The sequence below is a fragment of the Manacus candei genome, unplaced genomic scaffold, assembly GCF_025592945.1.
Source record: "Manacus candei isolate 608988 ecotype Guabito, Panama unplaced genomic scaffold, ASM2559294v1 h1tg000037l, whole genome shotgun sequence".
In the NCBI taxonomy this organism is placed as follows: domain Eukaryota; kingdom Metazoa; phylum Chordata; class Aves; order Passeriformes; family Pipridae; genus Manacus; species Manacus candei.
In genome coordinates this window covers 8,265,577-8,293,457 of record NW_026138085.1, presented here as the reverse complement: position 1 = coordinate 8,293,457, position 27,881 = coordinate 8,265,577, and the positions used below count along the sequence as shown (strand labels likewise).

Sequence of the window (27,881 nt, the reverse complement as noted above, 5' to 3'; positions counted from 1 at the left end):
GGGGTGAGTGGCAGCAGGACAAAGGGAGCACACGTGGATGCAGGCTCTGCTCCGGTGCAGCAGGAGCTGGTTTACAGCTGCTGGGGCACTGAACTGGCACAGAGAACAGACCAGACAAGGGCTTTGTTATTACCATTTCTGCATTTGCTGCTATTATCAATATTGTATTAGTATTTGGAGGGCTCATTCAGGGTCCCATGTCTCCCCCTGAAGTAGTCAAGGTCAGGCTGGATGGAGCTCTGAGAGACCTGGTCTGCTGGAAGGTGTCCCTGCCCACGGCCGGGGGGTTGTAATTAAATGATCTTTAACTCTTCCAACCCAAACTGTTCTGTGATTCTATGATTCTATCACACTGAAGTTTCAAAAGGAAGACATGGGGATGTAGGATGTGGTTTACTTTAGAAAAGGAACATAGCAGGGGCATGAGAAAAATATCTGTGGTCATGAATAAATGAAAAGAAACATGGCAAGATATTAAAATTTTCCTTTTTTTCTGTTCTTTTTGTTGTACAAGAATGAAGGGATGTACTATCAATGGTGAAGGGGTAAGTCAGGGCTGAATAAGGGACAGTTTTTTTCATTCTCCCAGGCAACCAGCAACAGGACAAGAGAAAATGGACTCAAGCTGTGCCAAGTGAGGTTCAGGTTGGACATGAGGAAGATTTTCTTCATGGAAAGGGTTGTCAGTCTTTGGAGGGGGCTGCCCAGGGAGGTGGTGGAATCTCCATCCCTGGAGGTGTTCAAGGAATGACTGGATGTGGCACTCAGTGCTCTGGTCACAACTTGGACTCAATGGTCATAGAGATCTTTTCCAATCTTAATGATTCTGTGGTTCTGTGATTCTGAGTACAGAGTGGAAGAAATTCATACCACCCAGGACCCACTGCTTCTCTTTTAGCTTTGAGCTTATGAACACCAAAAATTCCTCTTGGAAAGAAGTTTGTGAGTTCCTCTGTTCCTGGATTTTAGCTCCGCTTCCCAAATGCAAAGCATTTGAAATCAAAGAGCTATTCCTAGAAGAATATACAGACAACCTTCTCACACAGGACTGAAAATTGGGTTCATTTGAGGAGAAATCATACAGGTTTTGGCACAGGGAGAAGGAAGGGTGGAAAAGGAAAGATGCTACCTCCTGTCATAATGCTTCTGATAAAATTAAAGCTGAGACAGATGGTAATGGTACAGGCTAATGTTACCATATGGCAGAATCAATCATGCAAAAAATATGCTGCTTTAAGGAACGTGTGAAACTGATAGATGTTAATATTCCAAATATTTTAGATTTGTGTCTTGAGCATTCTCACAGGCTGTGGAGCTGGAAGAAGATTCTCATGCTCAGGAGGTGTTTGCCTGGACTAGAGTTAAACTCCAGTGGGTTATTCATTCTTCCTCTGCTCTCCTCACTGGTAGGAAACATCTGGCCAACAGTAGTTTGTGTCTGGGCAGGTGCTCACCCAGAAGGGAAATGAGGACTGGGAAAAAGGAGCAAGGTCTCACTGCATTTGCAGGGCAAGTCAGGGGCATTGTCACCACCAGGTTGTCCTTGTTCTACAGTTTTCCAGGAAATCTGGAGGAGAGACACTGTGGGCCAAAGCCTCAGGGGCTGGGACCTCCCACACCTCCCTGTAGCAGGGGAGGGGAGTGAGAGGACAAGGCAGAAGGGTTAATGGCTGTGAGCCCAGATCTCTTCATTTCTATCAGTCAACAAAGAAAACCAGAAATCATGATGGTGCCATCACTGGCCAGGTGCCTCCAAGGCAAGGAATGATACAACTTGGCTCCCAGATTCTTGTCAGCTCTTAGTTCCTAATACTGACTTGCAGTATTCAGAGATGAATTGCTTTGTTCTCTTTTCTAGGACTGAGCTTTGCATGGAAAGGGGAAAAAGACCACAAAACCTCAACCTGAAAAAGATCCCCAGCACGGCAGGACACATTCACATTGAATCACTGGATGACTTCACCTGGATGTACATCAAAAGCTTGTCTCTTCTTACAACTATTGTCTCTGAGGAGAAGCTTATTTTATATGTACTGTGGCTCCATCGAGTTGGTGGAATTACATCATGGATGCTAAACTTGGATGAAAATCTGTTTTGAAGTTTTGATGATGATATTAAAGAAAAGAAAAACAACAGCGACAACAAGAGATCTTGGCTTGTGATGACTGTTGTTTGTCCCCTATGCTGTATAGTGCCTCGGGATGTAGAATAGGATTCTATTGTTGTATTTCCAATAAACAAAGAGGCAGTTTCTCTTCATGCCTTATTAGATAGTCTTTGTATGAATTAAGGAAAATAACATGTCTGTGTGAGACAGAGCACGGTGTAAATGATCCTCCTTGGCCGGTCCTGGTGGGGACGTGACCTCCAGTGCATGTGGAGAACCCAGCGAGGGAGACACAGAGCCAAGATTAAGAATCCATTAATTCAGATAGATAAACGATGCTTTATTTTCCCCTTCAGCATTCCACACTCTTCTGCAAACCAGTTCCAGCAATTTAAGCTGAGGGGATGTGGGGATTAGAGTGACTCTGTCAGGACTGGAAACCTCAAAGGGTGATCGTTCAGCAGAAGTGGTGCTAAGGAGTGATCTCCAGTATTTTTACTGGGAAACTTCCTTACTGTATTACAACTAACATGACAGCCTGGATTCATGTCACCTGATGTCACACCTGCAATCTACTGACCAAAGATACTCATGATAGGAAAAACCTGAAGACATGGGAAAATGGTTTAAATATTTATATTAGTAGAGCATCACATCCTGCATATGGAAATAGGAAAGACCTCTTGCTGTGTCTAAGAAGAAACACTTTTTTGGGAATGGTGGCTGGTAAGTGACCATTTCTGAGGTTTCCTCTGTCATTTGGCTTTGTCAACGTGCAATGCCAGGTCCAGGAGATGAACTGGCTGGTTAGAGTGAACTCCATCAGAATCACAGAATTACTGAGGTTAGAAAAGACCTCTAAAACCATCTAGTGACTGATCCTCACCTTGTTACCCATACCAGAGCACTGAGTCCCATGTCCCGTCCTTCCTTGAACACCTCCAGGGATGGAGACTCCACCACCTCCCTGGGCAGCTGCTTCCAATGCCTGACAACCCTTTCCATGAAGAAATTCTTCCTGATGCCCAGTCTTAACCTCCCCTGACACAGCTTGAGGCCTTTTCCTCTTGTCCTGTCCCCTGTTCCCTGGGAGCAGAGCTCGACCCCCACCTGGCTCCACCCTCCTGTCGGGGAGTTGTAGAGAATGAGAATGCCCCTCCTGAGCCTCCTTTTCTCCAGGCTGAGCCCCCCCAGCTCCCTCAGCTGCTCCTCACAGGACTGACTCTCCAGACCCTTCCCCACCACTGTTCCTTCCTGGACACTCTCCAGCCTCTCAATGTCTTTCTTGCATTGAGGGGCCCAGGACTGGACACAGCACTCGAGGTGTCTCACCAGAGCATCCTTCAGGATGAACAGTCCAGGACTTGGAGGGCTCATGGGCTCACAACATCACACTTCCCACAGCACTGCTGTCCCCAGAGTAAAATTCTGCCTTAAATAAGAAGATCACTTCTATTGTGCAATACTAGCTTTTTTCTCCATTTAAGCCCTCCCTTACAAAGTTACCTTCTAATGAATAAACCTTGGGGAAAAAAATGGTTTTTGCCAAGTATAAAAAGAAAAAATCTGTGAACTTCCACCATTTCTGTCAATGCCAACAGTATCTGTACACATTGTAATCAGAAAAGAAATACTCTGCACAAAGACAGAAGTGATAAAGTAATTTGTATCATCATCTTTTCAGCGATGCTTTGATAGTTATTTCTCATTTTGTATTCCTACGTTTGATTTTTCCTGCCTAAGCCTGTTTTTTCTCATTTGCCCTCACTGAGTTTCAGCTGACAGATTTTGTCCCATTATCCAAATCAGCCTGAATTCAGGACCTGTCTTCTGTAATTTTTACAATACCTCCAAGCTCATAAAATTGTATTATTTTTGCTATCATGCAAATGAGTTATTAATGGATAATGTGAATTAAGCAAGCTCCTTTGTCCCCCTTTGAATTGGCCTGTTTGGGAACTGTATTTTCTCCTGCTTATGCACCTAAATTATGGTGGTTTTGTTTATGTTCTTATTTTGTTCACATGCCCCTAAGTTGCTCATGAGACTGTCATGAGACTGAGTATACAGATTTTTACAGTCAGGATATTTTACATCTGCTTCTCCCTTGTCCATCAGACCTGTTATTCTGTCAGAGGAGGAAATTAGATTGATTTTATGTGATTTGTTCTTGAGAAACCCATGCTGGCTTTTTCTCGTAATTTTATTATCTTCAAGGTGTTTATATTGATTATTTAATAATTTGTTCCAGTATCTTTCCAAGAAATAGAGTTAGGTAGGCTGGTGGATCACTCCTGGGGCTTCTTTTTCTCATTTTTAGGGCCAAGGCACCATTCGTTTCTCCTGTCCCTTGTCATCTGCCACCATCTTCTCACAGATACTCACTAATACTTTAGAAATTTCCTTGGCAGGTTCACAAGTGCTCTGGGATGGATTTCATTAGCTCTACTGACTTGAGGACATCCACACATTTCCGTAGGTGTCCTTTCTGTATTCTAGCTTCCATGAGCAGCTCCTTTCTAGTACCAGATGATGCTTTGGTGAGGGAAAATGATGCAGCAAAGCAAGTGCTCTGCAAAGCAGAGCCCAGGCACAGATAGGCAAGTGCCCAGGCAGGGAGCTGAGAAGTCTCTACAGCACAGAAATGGTGCCTCTCACACAGACCTGAAGGAAAAATGAGACCATGGTTTTGCAGCAATTATCTCTAGAGCTCCTGCTACCAAACAGGGATTATTTCCTCATTGTGTGCTTGCTCATCTGACAGAATAATCAGCTAAACTGGGAAATGCTCTGCGATGTTGGTTATACACCCAAACTGGCCTGTGAGGACATCTATGGCCCACATAAGGATGCAGGTGCATTTGAGGGTTTCTGGCAGTTTTGAACCTGTAGCTGTAAATTTGAGAAAAGGAATTGGAGTATCAGCACAAAGCACCTGCTGCGCTGGGTACTTTGGGACACATCACTTGCTGATTCAGCCATGGTCCAGGTGATAGCCCATGTCCAAGGCCATGTCAGGACCTTCAAGAGAGACTAGGCATTTTCTGCATCTTTATTTGAGTGCATTTTTGCAGGTCTGAATCCAGAAAACTCACACTAGTGCAGCTTTACAGAAACAAGAGACCCTGCTGGTGCCAAAGGCACAGGAACACTCATGATGGTTTGAGTGCCTAGGACACTCCAAGTGTTTATTTGTGTGGTGCTGCTGGACCACAGAGGCATCGTGGCATTTCACTTAAACATGAAAGTGTTAATTATCATTGGGCAGGCAGATGGAGAGAGCACAGTGTAAGACTGAAATTTCCACATAATTTATTTCATTTATTAATTATTAACTCCCAGACTGTTAGGAATACATTTACAAGGTCTGGGAATTAAAGTGGGCAAGATTAGATCATGCTCCTACCTTTCACAACAATTCAGCTTTTTATTAAATTTCCATCCAGGAGGAAACTTTATGCTGATGAAATTATTTGAGGAACTATTATAAAGAATCATAAAAAAATCCAAATTACATTCAGTGCAGCAGAAAGAGGAGGTTTTATGAGATTTGTTAGAAAGCATTTATCACCTGGAAACACACCACAGTCAGCTAAATCCACTTTGCTCTTAATTTAACTGCTCAAAAGTGACTGGATGACTTTTTGTTAATACTTAAATCACCCAAAGCAATTACAGAGCATTACATACATCTCATTAAGCTTCAGACCACTAGGGTGAGCCAGACTATAGCCAATGCCAGCTCTTGTGCAGCGTGAAATGGAAATGACATCTCAGATCACGAGATTCAGAACAAACAAGTCAAAATGTGTGATTAGGGCTCCTGCTTGTCATCTCAGTACTAAAATGCTTTACCCCTTCCCTTGCCCCACTCCCTTGGAAAGCTGGATCCATCTGTGCCAAATGGTTGAAACAACTCCTTCAAGTGTTTTGGAAATCCTGTCCTCTTCATGCATGAAGAACACTGGGTGCTCAACATCACCTATTTCTTGTCCTGGGGCTTTCAAGGTCCTGAATTTCATTCTGTGACTCGGGATCTCTCTAATCTCAATGAACTATGCCAGCAAAAAGCCTGAAAAAACAGCCATGATGATTAGAGGGATGTACCATGAAAGGCTGAGAGAATTTGGATTGTTCAGCCTGGGAAAGAAAAGGCTTTGGAGTGACCTGATTGTGGCCTTCCAGTACCTGAAAGGAGCTGACAAGAAAGATGGAGAGAGATTATTTACACGGGCTTGGAGTGACAGGACAAAGGGAAGTGGCTTCACCCTGATAGAGAGTAGGTTTAGACTGGATATTAGGAAGAAATTCTTCCCTGTGAGGGTGGTGAGGCCCTGGCACAAGTTGCCCAGGGAAGCTGTGACTGTCCCATCCCTGGAAGTGTTCAAGGCCAGGTTGGACAGGGCTTGGAGCAACCTTGTCTAGTGGGAGGTGTCCCTGCCCATGGCAGGGGGTTGGAACGAGATGAGCTTTGAAACCCTGGAAGTGAAGTAAAACAGTGCCCCTTCCTCCTCATGGATTTGTAATAACTTTCAGTGGAGAAAATCTATGAATGTTTGCAGTAGAGAGCATTGCAAATTACATTGGGGCTTTCTTATTTAAGGAAAAACTTCTTCAAATAGTTTGAAAAAAGCCTGCCAAATATTTGTGTATAGTATTGCTGGATGAACAAACAGGGCTCTGCAGGATAGCACAGTCAGCTGGGCATCATTTCAGTTAAACACTCACATATTTCTTCCTCTTCATGTTCTTCCAACACCAGAAAACAAAGCTTCAGTTTGCTATTATTTATCCCCTGCACTCACTGATGTCAGTCACTGAATAGCCCTTCAGGAGATTTTACTGCCCTGAACAGACTGCAAAAATGTGGGCTGTTATCTCAGAGCAGATTGAGCCCATTGATACTGGGGAACAGTTCTCCAGCTCTTGAAAATCTCCCCTGGTAGTGTCATGTCCTTGTTAACAAGTTTTTGTAGACCTGGGCTGGCTGAACTAGTTCAGTGATTGCTTCTCTTTCCTGAAGCTTAACTCAAAAATCTCTGCTTTGCTGTAGTCAAACAGAGCTTGGAGGCTTTTCCTTGCAAACACTGACTCCTGTTGCAGTGAGAAATGATCCTAGAAGAATGAGGTTTAGGCAGGTACTTGGTGGACTGTGCGCTGCAGCATATTTTTTCTATTTGACTCATCTCCTGCACATCTCCAGCATCCAATTTATACGTGAATGGCAGAGCTCCTAGGTTTGCTGATAGGTGAGAGATTTCAAGCAATTTTAGGAATTCTAAACCCTTTTCTGCTTTTTTGTTACAGCAAGGGTGGAAAGGACTGAGACCCTTTATTACATTGAAATAAATCTTAAGGGAATCAAACCTCATAGCCATGTCTTCCATCAGGTCTTGAGAGCAGACTGCAGTCCAGGATGGAGACTGGCAAACTCATTCTGAAGAAATTCACTTGTCCAAGAGGCAACATTAACCTAGAATCATAGACTGTGGAGGAAACTCACCTCAGGAAAATCCAGCAGTAACATCAGGCCCATGCCAGTTTTTAACTTGTAAAACAATATTTACTTGTAAGAGCCAACAGACAACTTCAAGAAAATGCGATCATAACTTTTCTTCAGCAGAGCCATTTCTTTCTGGTTTATGGCCCTGGCTTTGAACAGCTCCATCATTGTCAAGAAAGTGACACTTGGTACAAGATGACAAACATGGGACATGTTAAATACCAGCACATGCCTGTAGCAGTGAGCTTTGGGGGACCCTATTTTTAAGAGTGAGCCACCTGATTTGCTTCCTGAGGGAGGAAAACACATGCCAAAAGAACAGACACCCCTAAAATCATCAGTGTTTGGCTTTCTTGGGCATGTAGAAGCCACAGAGCCCTTCCACAGGTCCTAGACAATGAACTATGAATGATGAGAGATAAAAAATTGCACTCTGTGGTGCACTTCTCTCAGGTTGTTGTCACTCAGCAGTAAAATCCAATTTACAAGTGTTTCCCTCCCTTCATGCTTCCCACTTCCCTTCCCCAGTCCTGTTTGTGGGAGGGTGCTCCTCATCCCAGATGTTTTCAGTGCTCTCCAAACAAACAATCTCCATGTTGCATCTGCAGCATTGAGGTGACAGCAAGGGAAGAGGTGGAAAAGTACCTCTCCAGCTACCTTCACTGCTGAAAGGAGTGCTTATGTCATGACACCCTTGATCTCCTTAGGTCTCTTTATCCTAATTTTCTGTGTAAGTTTGTGTTTCTTTTCTTGAATACCTTCCAGTTCCCACCCTGCAAACTCCTCTTGCATTTCTTATCTCCTTCCATTCATGAAGGAAGGACTGAGACTGTCCTTCTCCCTGATGGAGTTGCTTCCATCTCCCAGCTTCTCAGTCACATTGTGTGGAGATGGTTAAAGTCCTGGGCTGATAAACAGAGTGCTGAAGAATGGTTTTTCCACTTTGCCAGGCAGCGGAAAAAAGGCTCTCCTGATGCTCCTGGTGCCACACAGCTCCGTCAATGCACTTAGTGGGCTTTTGGGAACAAAGCATAAATATTTCAGAAGGGTGCTTTAGTAAGTGTTTGTTTGCTCAGAAGCTGTTGATTCCTTCTTGGGTAGTTGCTATGGTAAAACACGTTGATTTAAACAGGAATAATGATTCTCTCCTCATGTCTGTATATATGTTAGCTCTTGCAACCCATCTCACCAGCAAAAGGGATGGCTCTGAGATGGCAGTGCTTGGCACAGCAAGGCTTCATGGAGCACTTTGGAAAGCTCCTGCAAGGGCAGAACTTGTCTGATTCTCTGAGGCACATTATGGTACTGCCTGTCCCAGACCTTCTGTCAGAGAACTGAGGCATCAAAACTCACCTCTGTCTCCCCTTCTGCGGGAGAGTGTCCAGAGCATGGGACTTTGAATTCCATCCTCCCAGTGTGTTATTTCTGGATCTAAAGAAGATCCAAACTGCCCAGGTGGCAGAGATGAGGGGTGTCATCTGTTAGTCTCCTTGACCACCTTTAGGAAAGGAGCTGGAGTTGATGATAGAGAAGTACTGCCAAAAAGTACAATACACATAGAGAAAACATGCTACAGCAAAGAAACAAAAATAGAAAGACTAACTTAGATAAGGCCCTGATGGGACTGATGGACTGTGCCATGTCGGCTGTGCTTGTTTAAACCTGTCTTTTTGTATTTATATCGTAGATTCCAGCATCTTTCACTTGGAATCTGCTTCAGAAGTGCTGGCTGATTTCTGTTTAGCAGGAGCACACATCCCTGTGTCTTCACCAAAAATAACAGTGCTTAGCAAAGACGTGCTAAGAAGTGTGACCTGGACAGGAGAGGGAATGTCCTTTGTGATGCTGTAGGGTTGTTGACATGGGAACGGTAGCTCACCATACGGCATGTTCTTTCTTTTAAACCAGCAGGGAACTTTAATTATTCAGACTGAGAAACAGGCTGAAGGAACTGCTCAAAATGCCTTGTGCTGAGGCCAGTCTGTTCCCCTTAGTGATCAGATGTTTGGTGTCTCTCTTCCCCATTTGTATTCCTGCTCTGTGCCAGAGACAAACAGGAGGTGGCACATGCAGCTTCGGCAGGGTAGGTGCTTCCTGAGATCTTCTGCTGAACCTCCTCCCTGCTCCTCCCTGCTGCTCTGCCATGCTGGTATGATGGGATCTCTCCAGGCAGCTGCTGGATAACTCAGAGGTGACAAAAGGTCTTAAAACGTACTGGGTCCAAAAACTTTAACACCAGGAATGAGGGTCCTGCCGTATCATGGGGATCCTGGGAAGCCACAGAATCGGTCGGTGCTCACTGCAAACACCCACTGGAATAACCCCCCCGCCCTCACAGCTGCCTCACAGCCACGGCTGTTCTTGGGAAATGATCATTTTCGACATTTCATCTTCAGCACTTCATCTCACAGCCAGTTCTCTCTCCACTGTGCACTAAAGGTCTATTAACAATAATGTGACACCTCGGAGATTCTAATAAAATCCCAAAAGTTGAGATCAATAGTTAATTAGCTGGGCCCTGCTGGCAGATGGTGCAGTTGGATGGAGCTGTCAGAGCACAGCAATCTTCTGTGTTAAGTCTTGTCATCTCTGGAAATTTGGGACAGAGATGGCATTGTGAGCTTGCTGTACATTCAGAAAACTCACCCAGACATCTATACATGGATACAAGGGACTAACAGGTGGGCTAGGAACTGAGATAACACACTACTTGTATCTCTGCATCTCCTTATTTTTAGCTTTGCAAAGTGGCTTCTATGTGCTTTAAAGCAAATTGTAAAGTCCGTGTGGGTCTGCCTTGCAACTGCTGAGATTTGATCAAATTTATTGTCAGGAGTTAAAACAACCAAACCCAGAGAATGCCCCATAAACCCTTTATGTAATGCCTACAATATGAAACATATGTTGTATTTTAAGTGATTTCTTTCTTTCTTTATGTGGGTTGCAAATTAACTCGGAAATAAACACTGCAAACATCAATAAATACTTCATCTTTTGGCCTTCGGGCTTAGTTATTCACTAATAACTTACAGGGCACAACCAAAGAAAAATAATTCTCTCCTCATTATTTTCTGGTTGAACAACTGAAGAGCAGAAAAAGACCCACTCCACTATTGTTTTCCTCTGCTGCAGTAGCCAATATTGCCCGTGATCTGTTCAAGGCAGAGTTGGGCAAACAATTTGTAAGTGATGCCAGGAACATAACACAGTAAGATGTCCTGAGGGCTCTCAGTTTGTACAGGGTATTAGCAGCTGAGACAATGGAGAATTTTTTAAAATTCTTCAGAAATAACATTATTTTTTTCCAGAACAGGTAAATTTACTCAGACTAGAACTTTCTGTGGGGAAAAAAATCTGAAGAGAGTACCGGAAGCATTTCTAAACCTCAGGTTTTGAGCTGGCAATGGTGAGAGACAGGATTCTCTGAGGGATTTGCTGATTACAGACATCCTGGGGAGGCATTCATGGATTTTAGCCCTGATGTCCACCGTATTCTTCCTTCCCCACAGTGCCCTGACAGAGAGCAAAAAGGATTACTGGGAAACCTGGGTGTGTTTTCTATAATGGAAAAAACTCCCACCTTTATTTCTGAGAAACCTGGCTTTAACCCCAAAACAATACACAAAATGGGGTCACAAAGAGCACCCCAGGCAGAGCAGGGATGGGAGAGGGGTTCTGGGGAGATCCTGGGGCTGGCTTTGGGAACAGGAGCTTTGCTGAGGACTGGGTTTTCCTTGGCACTGCTGCTTAGAGACATTCCAGCAATGTGGACAGGACCTCAATTCACCAGGAAATCTATTTTTGCGGTTTTCCTCCCTGCAGCAGGAGGTCAGGCACAGGTGGAATATTGTTCAGGATTTCATACACTGAGGCAGCCCAGGAGAGTCCCCACTTCCTTCAATAGAGTTTGGAACAGGTTCTGGAAAATAAACAAAGCCCCAAAAAACCCCTCAGCCTTTTTACTTGTCCAGGAGCAGTGCTGGCTGCTGACTTTGCAGGCACTATTTTTACACCTGAAGTGTTTCCAAGCTCCCAAGAGCTTAACAGAGCAAGTCCAGAGGAGACATCCACTGGGGAAGGGCTCTGCTGAGCAAAAGAGGTTTCTTCCTGTTTATTAGCTGGAGACATTCTGTTTAAAAGCAAGAGGCAGTGTCTTTGTCTCTCTGTTGCACGAGGAAGCTCTGGATTCATTTCCCCTGCCTTGCTAACTGGCCAGTGAAAACAATTACAAACAAAGTCCTAGCCCACAAAAAAAAAAAAAAAAAAAAAACAAACCAAAAAAGCAGATTCCTGCCCTTGGGTTTGCCTGGGGAGATGGTGAATGACAAGCATCTAGGTTCCAAAGTGGATCCCATCACAGTCCTGCCTGAGGGCTGCACTGGAGATGGTGATTCTCATGACTTGTGTACACCGGCCATGCTGAGCCTGTCTGTCCAGGCATCCCAACTTGTGATCCACTGAGTAAACTCCATTTATTGCTCACAAGAGGTCAACATTTATTGTTCACAGGCTCCAACAGGTCCATGTCCTTCCTCTCCTGGAGACCCCTGAGCTCTGTGCAGCACTGCAGGTGGGGTCTCGCCAGAGCAGAGCAGAGGGGCAGAATCCCCACTCTCGACCTTGTCCAGGTCATCCTGGATGGTATCCCATCCTTCAGGTGTGCCAGCTGCATCACCCACATCAGTGTCATCTGCAAACGAAAATTTCTTCCCACAAAGCAGGTGGCCATCCTTCCCCATGCCCAGATGAGTGGGAACTGCAGCCTTACAGAGGACAGGGATCTGAAGCATTTAAAAATAATGCTCTTTCTTTTCTCTGAATGGAGGAACATCTGAGGGTCAATCAGCTCATTCTGTTCCTTCCCCAGAAGCCGCTGAACAGTTTCTGAAGTGCTTCTAAGGTTATTGCGACCATACCTTGACAATTTCTGTAACTGTTCAGGGCCTGGTATCAGTGGACCAAAATGAGCAGAAAAATAAGAATAGGGCTGTGGCCTTGACCACACCGAGCATTACACATCTGTTCACCCAGCAGGGGGTTGGCCCAAAAAGGTTTTTATCTCACCAGCTGCAAAATACTGATCTCCCCCCAGTCCAAAGGCAGCAAAAGTAAAGAAGGAGATATCTTTTTTTCTGGCTCCAAAATGCTCCACGTTTCTGCTCACTCCAGTCCTTCCACTGGAGAAGGATGCGGTGTGCGTGTCTGGCATGCACATCCCTCTTGCCTCTCTGACGTGTTGTGTTCCCTGTTTTCCAGCCAAAGCCAGGATGGACGCAGCCAGGAGGTGACTGTGGGGCTGTACAGCTGTGTTGGTGCTCTCATGGTACCCACTGACTGCCAGGCCCAGCTGATGGGGAGCCCACACCCTCCTCTGCTGAGCTCTTAATCTGCACCACTGGAACCCGGCAGTCTGGAGTTGTCATTGCTTTTCTGGAGCACCAGGCAGTGACAGACACACAGGGAGATGCTGGATAAACCCACGTGCTATTCCTGATAGCACTGCCTGGTACTGGTGTGGAGAAAGTTTAACTTTGCTTGGAATGATGCATCCCAGGGCAGAAAGAGCCTTTCTCCTGCAGGGACTGCAGCTCAGGGTGCTTCTGAGGGAGCAGGGAGGGGACTGCAGAGCACGCCACGTGCTCATTAGCTTGTCAGATTTTGAACACTGCAAATGAGAAGGGAATAGCCCAGCTCAGCTCTCCATCCAGCCTTTGGAGAGCTGCAGGATGACTTCAGTCCATGCTGGAGTTGAGCAGAGGGCCAGTAGCTCCTTCAAGACAAGGAAGCCAGAGGGGTGCTCTGCATGTGTACAGGGATGTCCAGCCTCCTGAAGGCTGCTGGGCGATGGTCCATCTCCTGTACGTGCTGGCTCACAGGCCTGGTGTCCTTTTGCTGAGCTTGCAAAGTAACATGGGTTGGAAGGAGCCCTGAGCAACCTGGCCTAGTGGAAGGTGTCCCTGAGCACAGCAGGGGTTTGGAACAGGATAATTTTTAAGGCCCCTTCCAGCTCAAACCATTCTGTGATTCTAAATCATGGAGACAGTGCTGGCCAAACCCCACCCAGGGATGCTCTAGTGTGGCCGGGGTCACCACCTGGGACCTTGGAGTCCGGGGCAGCCCAGGACCACCACGAGTGCTCGGTGTGTGCACGTGTGTGTTGGTGCCTGGGTGCAGCCTTGGTACGAGGCTGATGGCTCATTTGCTCACCCTCCAACAGATTTTGGGAGAGTTCAGGACATTGGTGCCTTCCCTCCCCACTCTGGACTCCTCACTGCTCTCTACAACGACCTGAAAGAGGGTTGTGGTGAGCTGGGGGTCGGTCTCTTTTCCCAAGTGACAAGTGATAGGACAAAGTGAAATGGCCTCAAGTTGCATGGAGGGAGGTGTAGTTTGGATACCAGGAAAAATCTCCTCACTGAAAGGGTGCAGTGATGGGATCACCATCACTTGAGGGATTTAAAAGATGTGTAGATGTGGCAAGTGGGGATGTTGTTTAGTGGTGGGCTTGGCAGTGCTGGAGGAATGGTTGGACTTGATGATCTTAAAAGTTTTTTCCAATCTGAATGATTCTGTGATTCTGCCCCAGGCAAACCTTTCCACTGGGAAGTAGTTCTGTAATCTTGCTATTTCCTGGTTTCCCTCAGCAAACTCACAGTTTTTTATTTTATAGTTTCTGGATGATTTCATGCTTTCAAACTTCTGATTTTGTTTTTATGTTTTTTCTTTATGTTTTTCAAAGAACAGGACAGCTGTGAAAACAAAGGATATTTAAAAATTGAAATCTGATTACTTTGTTTTTAGCCCCTAAACAGACCATCTACTTTTAAAAATATTGAAACAATATGGGTTTTGACTTTATCAAAATGCTTTTTTCTTCCACCTCAACTTTTGTTTATGGAAGGACTCAATGAATTCAAGCCTTTTTGTGGGGAGAGGGTTGTAAACCTGCTGTTCACTCAGAAACAACTCCCAGAGCATTATCTTCCAGTTTCTTAATCTTTAGCAAGTCTTAGCTGAATCACTCTCAAATTCTACTGTAATCACATGCTTTTCACACAATAATTGCTTACAGACAACTTCTGCCTGTTTCCATCTGTGCTTTATCAGCAGCCACTGCTCAAACAGTATTTTCTGTCAATAGCTGTCAAGAGTTCCCAGGATACTAATGTGTTTGGGCCACGTGGATACTGAGAAACTCAGAAACAGTTAGGAGAAAAATCAACCCTCAAAAAGTTCCTTCTAAAGAGAAAAAGGCCCCCAAGGAAAATTCAAAGGTAAGAGGATGAGAAGTGTCACCAAAGGAGTGGGAGCAAGTCTTTTGCACCCCCAGAGAACCTGTTTCCCAGCCTTGGTCCCTCCAGGGTGCTGGTGTGATGGGGCAGCTGTGCCAGGAGCTGATGGAAGAAGGAGGAGTTAAGGTAACCCCAGCCTCCTGACCATATCCAGGTTATGGGTAGCATTACAAGCACCCTGGTCCCAGGAATCAGCAGGGAGCACAGGCACCTGCTCCCATTCGGAATCCTGCACTAGCCTGGCACAAGGATGGAGACAATCCCCCAACCTCCACTCACTGTGTGGTGTTGGATGAGTCACTTCCTTTCCTTCTGAATTCGGGAAGTCTGAGCCCAGCTCCCTGTGGGATGAAGGATGAGAAGTGGGATTTCCAGGGAAGCATCATGGATCAGTTCAGGCCCTCCCGAGGGCAGCGGCTGCCTCTGAACCCACTGAGTCGATAACAGCAGTGCCCTGCAAATCCTCTTCAGGCAATGAATCCCTTTTTACTCAAGAGGTTTATTCAGTTACTCTCGGCTATTTTCAGTAGGGAAGGCATTTTTATTGTGGCAATTCAATAAATTAGCAGGGATTGGTGTCAGTAACCTCTTGCCACGTCCGAAATGCAAAGCTTCATGTGGCACCAATCCCATTATGGACCTAATCTCATCTCCTCTCTACAGATAACTGTGTGATAAAGGATCAGGTTTCCTTGGCTGCATTTATGAGTGTGCTAAGCTTATCCCCTCCTCATTCCCTACAGGAGAGAGGTTTTCACCTCCCCACCCCTCCCGTAATTATTCCCTCTCTGCTAGCAGAGCATGGCAGGTTTGGCTCTTGAAATCTCCTTAATATACTATTTATGTAGACAATATTCTCCTCTCAGTGGGTCTCCAGTGATGGCATTTCTCTCCGCTCTTTTTCCCTCTCCACTCTCTGTGATTCTTCCTGCTGTGACCTTTCAAAGCATTTCAAAGGATCTTCCTGAAGAAGCAGTACTTACAAGGAGAGAGGAGAACCAGGTTGCCAGGTTGTGTTGTTTTTAGTGACACGAATGACTCCCTGCACAACCCAGGCTTAGTGATAAATATTTGCTTTCCTTTCTTGGGGCTGTATCATGTCAGGTTTTATTTTCAGAAAGCTCTTCTATGAAAAAAAACACTCTTCAGTAAGAAGAAACACTTCTCTCTGTTCAGTAAGAAGACTTTCAATTTCCATCCTCAGCTATTTTTATTTTATAGGGAATTAACAGAATAAATGCACTGTTAGTGCAGGGGTGGTTCCAAATGGCATTGACTGGCAAAAATGGTAAGTCCCCTGCTGGAGTGATTTGCAGGACAGGCAGGCTTTGGCAGACTCCTTTTAATCATGGCAAGAAATGCTTTGCAGACTCACAGAATCACTGAGGATTCTGTAAAGACCTCCAAGATCATCCTCCAAGACCTCCACTGGTAAAGACCTCCAAGATCATCAAGCCCAAGCTGTGACCAGTCGCCACCTTGTCAACCAGACGATGACTCCACCACCTCCATGGACAGTGTGTTACAATGCCTGACAACCCTTTCCACGAAGAAATTCTTCCTGAGAATTCCCTGAAACATCTAAACAACCTTCCTGAAGGGGAAGGCATGTTTGCCTTTGGCTGCCTTTCCGTCCTTTTCCCAGCAGTTGTGGCTGCTCCATCCCTGGAAGTGTTCCAGGCCAGGTTGGACAGCGCTCTGAGCAACCTGATCTGGTGGAAGGTGTCCTTGCCCATGGCAGGGGGTTGGAACAAGATTACCTCTAAAGTCCCTTCCAACCCAGGCCATTCTATCTTTCTATGATAAACAACATTGAAAATGGGTATCAAAACGGTCTACAACTATTAATAAAGAATTCCTCACTGCTCTATGCTGTTATTCTACTGCTACTGATGAGAAGATGGATAGGAAGCAGTTGGAAAACCTGGCCAAGTCTCCAGATTAGTGTCAAATTAATACCCGAGCCAAGCTTAAAACTGAAGTCTTGACATACAGTGCCTGAATCCAACCACAGCAGAATGCAGGTTAATATTTTCCTACCTGCACCTATTTTTATAAAATTAAGTTTTATTTCTCCACCTTTATTTAATTTTTGGAGCCCAACTATATTCTCAGAGGCAGTAAGAAGTAGAATGTCATCTCCATAGAGACCCTTCTGGTGCCTTAAACATACTCCAACAGAGACAGGGATCAGAGCAAAGCACCTCCTTAGCCTTTCCTGCACCCCTGACATCCCCTGCCCTGCAGAAGGAAGGAGAAAGAGACTTTATTGGCATCTTCCAAAGCTATAAAATAAATGATCCCAGGAGCCCAATATTTAATTTTCACTCAGCAGAGACTGGCTCCTGTGAGTATGAGGGACCTCTCACCCTGGCAGCATCAAGGGAACTGTCAGGCTGGCTACTTATTCTTCCACTCATCTTTTAATGAAGTGTGATGGCATGTCTGGGGAACCTGGAGGCTGCATGGCACCTGCAGTCCTCAGTGACCCACAAACGGGGCTGTTTATGAAACTGAGATGAAATGAAAGGGAAACAACATGGTTGTGCCAATAAATGAACATTCTGTCCTGCACATGCTTCCTCTGGGACACAGGGAGGAGGATTGCTAATTGACCAGCTGTTTCTCACCATACATTATTTGCAGTTGCAGAATTGCTCATTTAAAGCCACTTTGTCTGCAGACAGTTTGGGCTTGAGTTTGGCCAAGGAGATCCCGCACTCCCAAGAGCTGTTTCTTTTAAAGCATTTGGAACAACAACAGATTGGAAGGGCTGCCCTTACTCAGCTAGTCTCAAAGACATTTTGAGACTCCACAGTGTGTATTCCTCTGCCTTCGAGGCTACATGGACTGTGTAAAATAAATTCCTGTGGCTTGAAAAAGGATCATTAAGCTCCTATCATCACAGCTCACTAGGAGGGGATGAGGGTGAGTGTATAAATTAACACTGCAGGGTTTTTTGTTCATTCCGTAAGCAATGCCAGATAATCTTTTTCTCTGACTACAGATTAAAAGCTGATTTTCCTATTTACTCTTACACCAGACTCAGCCTTGGGACACGGAGCCTTATAGATTATTCCTGCCCGTTAATGACCACGGCAGTGAGCTGTCTCCCAGAGTCTGGGTTTAGTTGGTGGTGTGGTGGGCAGCTGGTATTGTTTGCTCTCCTGGGGCTTTGCTGGCTGTGCAAGTGGAGGAGTGGGGGCACAAAGGTGCATTTGGGGAGCCACTGCATTAGTGCTGAGGAGATGTCTGCCTCCCACTGCTCACTGATACCTTCTTATCATGGATTAGCACTGCAGCACAGGGCTGTGCTTCCCTCGCTGTGGCTGAGGGAAAATGTGTGAGATAATCGATAGGAGACAGGGTATGAGATGATAGGAAGCCCTACAGCAGAGACTCCTCCACACAGCTATTTTCCTCTCCTTTTCACAGAGTCACAGAATTGCAGAATGGTTTGGGTTGGAAGGGACTTTAAAGCCCATCCAGTTCCAACCCCCTACCATGGGCAGGAACACGTCCCACTGGCCCAGGTTGCTCCAAGCCACATCCAACCTGGCCTTGGACACTTCCAGGGATGGGGCAGCCACTGCTCCTCTGGGCAACTTGTGCCAGGGCCTCCCCACCCTCACAGGGAAGAATTTCTTCCTAATATCTAATCTAAACCTACTCTGTGTCAGTTTGAAGCCATTCCCCCTTGTCCTGTGAATGCAGCAAGGGTTTCTCCATGCTCTTCCCTATCTATATTTATGACAGCTCTAGAATTAGTATTTTCCTGGGATTAGTATTCTCAGCAAGCTGTTGCCTTTTTTTGTTTTGTCCATTAGCTCCACCAACAGTAACAGAGAAATGATTGTGAAGTGCATTCAACTCAAGTACCTCTGGGACAAATAAATCAAGTTAAGCCAGTGCTGCTGGAAGAGCTGCCCTCCTTGGGTGCTGCAGAGGGGAAAGGCAGCATGGCAGAGCTGGGACAGGCACTTTCCTATCAGAAAACATGGCAGATGGTGGTCTGTAATTCAGTGGGAGATGACACAGGATGTGAAGGGTGCTGCAGTAACTAGTTGTTTGTCATATCCTTACTTTTTGGTTACCGTGCAGTGTTTTTGTATTAGACAAGAAGCCAAGAGCATCACAGGCACAGGAGCTTGGAAAATTGGTGTCAGGGCCAAGCACATTGATCAAGCACTGGGAATGGGACAAGCAGACCCTGACTGTGGCTGTACTTTCTCTTTCAGTGGTTTGAGCTGTGTGCCAGATGCTGCAGTCAACATAAACAGCAGGATGAGGGCAAACCAGGCTGGACCAAAGGAAAACAGTGTGGCATTTAATTACTGCCATTATAAATTCATTACAGCACCCCAGTGTGAAATGAGAGAGAGATTCAGCTTGCAAGAGACCCAGAGCTGATCCCTGGGTCTAAGCAAGGGTCTTTCATTAGGGGAGGTCACTCCAGCTGCCATCTTGGTGATGGATGCTGGACAAAGCCTCTTGTGCCACAGTGGTAATCCAACTATCATAACAAATCCTGTCTCCTGCAGAGACAGGTCTTGCCAGGCAGAATTTCTCACTGTCATGGCCCAAATACCCACGCTGAGCAGCCAGGGAACCAGGCTCCTGGTTGACTGTGTGGCTATTCACCACCCTGCTTTCCATGCTGGGCATTAAACAAACCTCCCAGTGTACCAGGGCTGGACATCTGCCACCAGAACTGGGGACTGGATCAACGTTCCACGTTGATCTTCCTGCTTTTCCATCCATCACAGGAAGAACTCCTTGTTTCACTGCCAGGATTAGTGCTGGCATGGGTCCTGCTTTGGTCTGAATGCCCTCCTCTGAGAGCAGCTCCCTCCTTTCCGGGAAGAATGCACTTGGAGATAGTCAGACGTTTATTTTGTGGCCAAGGGAGAGAGTTTGTGGCCAGGTACATCTTACTGGTCAGTCGAGTGACTTGAACCCAGAAACAACCATGCACGAGGTCCCTCTGGCCATGCTGGACACAGAGGGCAGTGTGAGAGAGGCTACAGAGCTGGCAGTGCTAAAGAGCAGAGCTGACATCCTGCTGCAGCAAACAAGCCATCCCCGAAAAAAAGGCATAATTGTAAAGATCTGGGTTTATGTGGCCAGTGATGCCCAGTGTACTGAAACTTATTTCCCCTGCACCTGCCAAAAGCACAGCTGAGTGAGCATGTGGACAAGGGGGAACGGTTTCAGACTGACACAGAGTGGGTTTACATCAGATATTAGGAAAAAATTCTTCCCTGTGAGGGTGGTGAGGCCCTGGCACAGGTTGCCCAGAGAAGCTGTGGCTGTCCCATCCCTGGAAGTGTTAAAATACCAGGTTGGATGGGGCTTGGAGCAACCTGGTCTAGTGGAAGGTGTCCCTGCCCATGGCATGGGGTTGGAATGAGATGCTCTTTAAGATCCCTTCCAACCCAAACCGTTCCATGATTCTCACTCTGTTCCTCCCTTGCAGCGCTGTTAGTTTTCATGGATATATTTTCCATCACTTAGCCTCAGCTCCACAGCACATCAGGCCTGTGATGCCTTCTCTTTGCCTTTAAACCATAAGAAGGTGAGAGGAATGGTCCCCGTATTCCCTTGTGCCTCCAGCAATCGATAGGTATGTTTTTATCTGTGACGTCCAGGAGACTTATATGGGCAAGTCCTACCTTCTGGTTAGAACTCGTGAGCTTTTAGATCTTTCTCCATTGCTGTTGGTGCTGTCTGGCTTTCAGGGCAGCACTGCTGCTCCTTTGTTTTTGTAGGGTTGCTCATACACTAAAACGGAGGCATTGCCTGCCTGCCTGCCCTGAGGCAATCGAGATTTCAAAAAGGCACTTTGCCATCCAGGCTCAGCAGTTACATCCCAGGCTCCCCAGTCCCTGTATACATCCTATTTACTACTGCACTGCAGGGATTTTAGAAACCTCTGCCAGGAGTGTTGCCTCTTTTGTAAGAGGTTTTATGTTCCAAGTGAAACACTTTGTGATTATACAGACCATTAAGATTCACGTGGTGTTTCCAAATCAAGACAGAGTGAAAAATCACTGGGTCATATTTCTTACCTTTTTTCTCTGTCTTAGACTAGGTGTCCTCTGTTCCATCCTGCTGACCCGGCTTGGCTCGCTGTGCCCGTAAAGCCAGGCAGTAAACAGGGATATACTGAGAAGAGAGAGGCTTTGCTGGCTCAGCATCTGTGGTATGGACAACATCTGCTGCCATCCAAGGGCTCTTCTTGTGCTGTTGTGAGGGAGGATCTGCAGCACTGACTTGCCAAGTGCAGATCCCACATGTCTCTGGCTCCTGTCCCCCTGTTCTGACTCGCAGGAGCTTAAAATATAACCTGGATCATAGATGCTATTTTGGAGTCTCTATGTTTTTCCTTGCTTTAGCTCCCCAAGCATGTGCTGCTATTTTTTTCACTAATGATCAGCATTACCCTACACATTTCTCTTTAGAATATACAATTTTAGACCTGGTTATGCAATTATTACCACTCTAAATAATGTGAGCTATTTTTTTTTCTGACTAAAAACAACAACAAATTTTGCTTCATTTATAGCACTTCTAAGTGGCTAGCCCTGGGATTAGAGTGAGCTTCTCCAGGGACTGTGTGCTTCCCAACACACATCACTCCTACCAGAGTGTTTCAGCATGAATCCCTGCAGAACATCAACAAACTGTCCCAGTTTTTACACTCTTGTATGAGGAGGAATGATATTTATAGGAAAGGAGGACAAGACCTCCTTGTAGAGACAATTACAACATCCTTACCAGTCTAGGTGGGATGAAAACAAATCACCAGAAGTAGAGTAACTTTGGTGTCTTAGCAAGTTGTGATCACGTAAAAGCACCATGGGACAAGTTTTTTCTATCTGAGGGAATGAGACAATGAGAGATGAGAGATGATAAAACATTCAGCAGGGGCATCACAGCACACTTTCCATGCTCTGCTTTGGCTCCAGCCCTGCTCCCAAATCAACTGCACCCCAGCTGTGTTCTCTCCTGGGATCAGCAACTTTGTGGTTCCAGTGCTGTGATTGCTGCCATGCATTGAGGGGGACCCAGAGGGACATAGTCTGCTTGGGCTTTTGGCAGGGGGAGGAGAGTGTCCAAGCCTTGTGAGGATTTGGCCGGAGTGGTAGGAGGTGGCCCAATTGGGACACTTCCATTAGTACCTTGGAGACAGGTCCTGCTGAACTGCTGCTGCTGGTACAGAGTAGGGAGGGGATGTGAACCTGGGCATATTCACCAGCTGGTGGACTGGACATCTCTGAGCAGCCTCAGCATGACCCAGGGTGTTGGCACATGGCACACAGTCCTAAACAGAGGTGTCTCCTGCTTCCTGGGGACAAGGGGGAAAGCGAGGGCAAGAGGGTGCTTGGGCATCGATATCACCCAGGATAGAAGCCAACGTGCGTCATTGACGTCAAATCTGACCCCGCCAAAGCTGAGTGTCCTGTTACAGTCAAGTAGCATTTGGCTTCAGGAAAATGCCTCCATGCTGAAGCTGTTACCAATGTGATAAATCCCGGAGCTCCTGGCGGACTGAATCACTACAAAGTCCTCAAAGGAAAACAGCACAGACCTCCTTTAAAGCAAAGACAAGATAAAACTTCAAAGCTGGACGAAGCGAACGGGTTCTTGATACGTTGTAAACTCTGGAGGTAAATCTGCCTCCACACCCTCCGTGGTGTCACATAACCACGGTGTTAAGAGGCTCAGAAATTGGTGTTAAGAATTCCAGAAGGCTGTTTATCCAGACCTGGAAAGGATGTTACTATCCCGTGAAAGACACGTTTGTGCTTGGGGGTTTGTGGACCAAGGCCAGCAGCCCCAGTGTGTTGCTCCTTGGCCACAGGTAGTTTTCTCTAGTACCTGGATGGAGCTGAGCCAACAGGACAGGAGATGGTGCTCAAAGCCTGAGTAATCCAGCCAGCCCTTTACATCCCGGTGCCTGGATGTCTATACATCTTAAAGCTTGATGTCAGGCTGGGGGGAAATGCAACTGTTTTCCTGCTGGGCTGGGACTGAGCTGTGATCCTCGGGAGCAGGAGTTCTTGTACAGGGGTGCTCGTTAGTCCAGCCAGTTCTCTTCCAGATAAAACTGGAGGGTGAGCAGTCAGGACTGTGATCTCCATCTGGGCATTCCTGGATGCTGGGGTGGGCTCCAAGGCAAAAAAAAAGAGAATACATTTCAGACTGTCCAAGCATGAGGATATCTGGGAGAGCTGCTTGGAGAAACCTGTACTTCCTGTGCACTTTCTTGGTGTCCATGGCTGTGACATCCACTGTAAGAATGAAACCAGGTTTGACCTTCCTTGCTTTTCTTCTTGCCATTTCTTGCCTTAGCACCAGAATGGACTTTCAGCCCTTTAAAGCGCTTTTTCTGGGAAAGAGGTGGTGTGCCAGGGAGGTGCTGGGTACTATCCACCCCACCCTGGCTGCCAGCAAATTCAGCATGATTATATATAGGCTCTGAGCTGAGGCCTTCGAAGCAGCACTTCAACCTGAGTTCCTCAAACATGGCTGGAAAAACTCCACTTGGCATCAGGCACTTCACCATATGCTGCTGTTCCCTTCTGCTTTTATCCAGACAGTACCTCCAAGCTCTGTGCTGTGGAATAACTGCTATTTTGGGGGGGCATATGATATCTTTCCATTCCCTAACCATTCTTGAAGGGGCTATCTCCCCTCCTCCAGACTGAGACACAAACAAACTTCCCAGCTTGCTGCACCAGCTCAATGTCACTGGATTGCAATGGTGCATGGCCAAGGACTGGACTGAGGGAGCTCTGAGAGAGGAGAAGGTACCTCTGTCATTTGCCTACATGTTGGGAGGCTGAGGATGGCAGGTACCAGAATATTCACCATCTGCACTGGGTTTTCTCAGATACAACCTCTGGGGCCAGTAACTTTCCTGTACAACTTCCATGTCTGAAGACCAAGACTTCTGCATTTCTGCTTTAAACTGCTGGTTTTCTGAGAATTTGTCTAGGAAGGAATTCTTGTACCTTCTATATCCACCCAAGATCTATGGCCTTTTTAGAAATTTTTGCTCTCAGAAGAAGGAAGTGCTTTGGGCATCTATTCTATTCAGACACCAAATCACACACAAAGTCAACATACACTTGAATGACCCAAACAGGTTTGTAGCAGCCACTGAGTTTGGCTGGGATTGCTAAGTGGAGAACATGGATTTCACAGCAGGGCTGATGCAAAAGTGGTGCAAATCTGCCACAATTCTCAGGGGCACCCTCAAGCTGGGTCTTTGCTGTAAAGCTTTCCTTGCCCATCACTACCAGGCAGTTGGAAGTAGATGAGCTCCATCCAGTGCAGGTGTGCAGGAGAAAAGTCCTTAATTTAGAATGGCAGCACAACTCTGTTTGGCAAGTCTAGACTAAGTCTCTCAGACAAACAACTTTCTCAAAGGAGAGGGGAAACGTTCCTCCCTGCAAATGTGTGGGAGGTGCCTGAGTGTTTCTTTTGGCGACCTCTACACTACCCTGATCCCCAGTTTGACAGACTTGCAAAGAGCCTGATGCTCTTGACTGAGCTGGCTCCCACTGCCAGGCTTGATCTTCACTGCTGTTAACTCACACTCCCATAACCATCAGTCAGGAGATGGAGATCCTGTAGCAAACACCAGATGACTTCTTTATCAGAATTTTGTGAGTGAGTCTGTGTGTTGTAAAGCTGTCAGGAGGGAGTACATACAGATCTGAGGAGCTACGCATTGCTCACCACACTGGCCAAGATCCTGTGTCGTACTGGTGTCACTGGGAGTTCGGAGACAGGACTTGGCTGGGGTCTCCCATTCACTTGTATTTATTTGCTTGGATGCTTGACACTTCCCCAGCTGACCATGCAGAAAAGGGCTGTCTGTTCCTCAAAGAGCTTTCTGAACTCATCATTGCAGGGACTGCATCTGGAAAGAAATCCAGATTTCCCACCCCTCACTCCCCAAATAAGTACAACCCAGTACACCTCTCATTCATGCCTGCATAGCATCCCTCTCCTCTTGCTTACATGGAAAATAGTATCAGGAGAGCATTTGTGTATTTTTAGCTACTTTTAATTGAAGTAGCAGCTGGAAACCAGGAGGAGAGCCAGCACCACACTGCCAGCCAGCTCTTCACAGGTGTCCAGCCACTTCCACACAGCCACTTGTGATTCAGGAGAGATCCATGGGCACCTGGGACGTGTTTGGGGTAGCTCTGAGAAAAGGCAGAGAGCTGTAAATACTGTATGTCCTCCCAGTCACAAACCTGAACAAGTAATTCAGGTTATTGCCCCTACAATCACCAGCCCCAGCAGCACAGCCAGCACTTGTCTCCCTGCTGCTGGAGGCCTGACAAGTCTGCAGCAGTGACACAATATCTGCCACCTCCTGTATTTGCTAATGGTAAGAAAGCCCCTCACCCAGAGATGTTTTTTGACTAATCTGTGTAAATGCTTCTCCCTTAACAAAGGAGAGTGAGAAAAAGGTGTCAGGAAAAAGGTGACAAAATAGCAATGGGAGTCACCAATGGCAAGAAATGAGAAGAGAAACTGCACAGTGCTGTCAAGAAATCAGGAAATACCATGGGTTTGGAGAAGCAAAACTAGAGAAGTCAGTAAGTGACACATCCAAATGACCCTCAGAGAAGTTCAGCGGCCCAGTTCTTAATGGACATTGTGTCATCCTCCTTCACGGGTGGTTTCATCAAACACAGTACATCATTCCTCGTGGATGAAATGTCAACCAACACATTTGTGTGCACACCATTGGGACTGGAAGCCAGTCAGGGCACTTCCTTGCCTCAACCTTCCTGAGGAGGGCTAGAGGGGCAGGATGTGGACAGCAGGGTGCCCTGTGCAGGGTCCTGCTGGCTGCTGAGGGGGCTGCTTACAGCCTTCCTGGGATGAGACAGGGTGAGAAATCAGGTCTGTGGGAATGGCTTTCTCCTGCAGCCTGTGTCACTGATCTTTGCACCTCTGAAAGCCAGACATGCCTCTGTTCACATAGCAAAGCAACATGTGGACTTCACTGTGTCTTCTTTGGCCTGATGTCAGGAATTCAGTGCTGAATCCACATTTTGATCATCTGGTTTTTATGCAGAGAGGCTAAAGGAAACAGAGCCTTTCCATGCCCCCAGTCACAAGGAGTCTCCTACCACAGTAAAAATTACACAATTTTCATTAAATATTTAAATTGCATTTAAAATCATAGAGTCATAGAATGGCCTGGGTTGGAAGGGACCTCATACCAACCTCCTGCCATGGGCAAGGACATCTTCCACTACACCAGGGTGCTCAGAGCTCCATCCAGCCTGACCTGGAACACTTCCAGGGATGGGCAGACACAGTTTCTGTGGGCAAACTCTACACCCTCTCTAAATAGCAAAACAGGAAAATTTTCTTAAAAATCCTCACTTTGCATGAACTGCTTCCCCACACAGCTCTGCCTCCAGAGTACGCCTTCCCTGCATGCTGCCAGGCTCTCTCCATCTCAACCCCTCAGACCAGGGTGATCCCCATCTGAGACCACGAGATCTTCACTTGACATTGTGCAAAATCCATGCTTAACAGCCACTGCATAGAAAAAAGAAGTCCAGAAAACTTCCAGTGCATCAATTGGAGGGCTGGCTCTCATCCCAACCCTCTTCATCCTCCTTTGTTTCAGTGTGAAAAGTCCTTGAGGGAAAGCTTTGCCACCAGGGATTTGTCAGCCTACCATTTTTATTCCCATGTAAACAGCCATGGGATTTAGAAGCTGACAGGAATAAATAAGTTCTGAAAGGCAGAACCACAGAGCAGGCTGGTAATTAGGAAAATCCAACTGTAGCTGAGGAAACACTCTGCAGGCAAACTATTTGGCAGCACAGGAGGGGGCTGCACATCTGGTGCAGGCAGGCAGCAGGCTAGACAGCTTCAGGAAACATCTGGGCCAGTGCAGGCTGCAGATGGGATTTGGGCTGTGTCTTTCAGTAAAGTAGATCCTAGCTAATCTGCACTCACTGCTGATGTGCACTGGAAAATCCATAAGGAAATTTGTGTACGTTCATGCACCTAACAGCCACAATTAATTCTCTTTGCAGTTTCTAGTAGCGGGAGAGGATTTCATCTAGCAGGATATACTCGTTTCAAGGCAATTTCCTTTATTATTCCAGCTTGCAAATTACCTGTTCCTATTGGGCTTCAATGCAAGTCTTTCGAAGTTTAACACAACCGCAGTTTTATAAAGTCATTATTTTTAATTAATAGATAAAGCTCCTCCATTATTCTCAGAATTAACTCCAGCTGAGGAGAAGACACAGAGCCGATACATGGCTGTGTGTGTTCACTAGGAAATTCTTTTGAAATGCTGTGATTAAATGTAGATAAATGGATTTGGGCTTTATTTGGCAGATTAATGGAAATGAAGAGCAAAGTGTTCTTGCCAAATTCTTTAGGGCTTAATCAATCTCAGGTGTGCTATGACTTGCTGCCAAGATGTTTTGTGTTGTCCTCTTCATACATGCCCAGAGTGGCCAGTGGGTTCCATCTGTGGATACAGGGATGCTGGCTGGGAATCAGTAGAGGCAGCGGAGCTTCCTGTGACAGCCGGCACCCAGGCACATGGATCCATCCTCTTCAGGTCCTGACGGACCAAACAGGTGCAATATAAAACATTTCCTCTTCAGGAAAGTGTCCTGGGAATGGCAGTGACCTTTCTTTTGGGAGCACTGGTGACTGGAGAGCTGTCTCTCTCCTGCTCCCCACAGCGGGACCCCCGCCACGAGGCTGAGTTTGGTCTGGGTTCAGAGCAGCTTCACCTCTGAGCTCTGAAAACACATGCAAAGGCTTGGGAAGGAGGAGATGGAGTAAGGATGAAAAGCTGAGGTCCTGATGCGACTTGCTTTTTGCCTCAGATATTTGGCTTTTGCTCAGCCTGCACCTCTTGTGCAAGTCTCCAGGTGTGTGGTTCTCCAGGTGTTCTGGCATTACAGGAGA

At 46.3% G+C, this 27,881-nt stretch overlaps 2 long non-coding RNA genes across 7 annotated transcripts in view; one reads left to right on the top strand and one right to left on the bottom strand.

The window, feature by feature from the left end:
* Positions 1 to 27,881, top strand: part of LOC127473698 (uncharacterized) — a 901,041-nt gene that overhangs the window by 784,810 nt on the left and 88,350 nt on the right. The window lies entirely within an intron of this gene.
* On the bottom strand, positions 8,145 to 21,159 carry LOC127473700 (uncharacterized). The gene is made up of 2 exons (XR_007905556.1): positions 20,972 to 21,159; positions 8,145 to 10,200 (listed from the first exon to the last, which is right to left on the bottom strand). It is a non-coding gene; the product is annotated as an uncharacterized LOC127473700 (long non-coding RNA).